Below are 566 nucleotides of genomic sequence, written 5' to 3' on the forward strand. Positions count from 1 at the left end.
GATTATTCCCGGGACTATGCTCAGCTTCCTAGAATCCGAGCTTCAGGTATATTCATCGATTGATATTCCGAATATATAGTTACATTCAAACACAAACAATTTGTTTTCAATGTCGAACGTAAGTACAAAAATCGTCCAAATATCACTTGATGAACTTTGCATTAACATTAATGGCTGCATATGTTTATGCAGAAGCTGGATGGTGAAGATGCAAGACTGGCAGATTACTTTGATGTTATCGCAGGCACCAGCACAGGTGGTCTTGTCACTGCTATGCTTACTGCCCCAGATGAAAATAACCGTCCCCTATTTGCTGCTAAAGATATTAACGATTTTTATCTTGAACACTGCCCTAAGATCTTCCCCCAAGACAGGTATACAAAGATAAATGTACATATATACAATTCTTTTATATTTACATGCATCTTGGTTAATAATATCGTACCTAACAGCCTTCTGTATTTTGCTTCTACAACAGCACCCCGCTACTAGGTGAAGCTGTAGAAATGTTAAAAGCTGTAAAAGGGCCAAAATATGATGGGAAGTATTTGCGTGAGATAGTCAAG

General features: G+C 38.0%; 2 pseudogenes across 2 annotated transcripts in view; one reads left to right on the forward strand and one right to left on the reverse strand.

The window, feature by feature from the left end:
• Positions 1 to 566, forward strand: part of LOC101292771 — a 29,481-nt pseudogene that overhangs the window by 16,621 nt on the left and 12,294 nt on the right. The window contains exon 12 of the transcript XR_184157.1: positions 193 to 374. The product of XR_184157.1 is annotated as an uncharacterized LOC101292771 (transcript). The remainder of the gene's footprint in view (positions 1 to 192; positions 375 to 566) is intronic.
• LOC101310771 overlaps positions 1 to 566 on the reverse strand; it is a 10,346-nt pseudogene that overhangs the window by 3,509 nt on the left and 6,271 nt on the right. The window lies entirely within an intron of this gene.

Source organism: Fragaria vesca, linkage group LG2, assembly GCF_000184155.1.
Source record: "Fragaria vesca subsp. vesca linkage group LG2, FraVesHawaii_1.0, whole genome shotgun sequence".
NCBI lineage: Eukaryota > Viridiplantae > Streptophyta > Magnoliopsida > Rosales > Rosaceae > Fragaria > Fragaria vesca.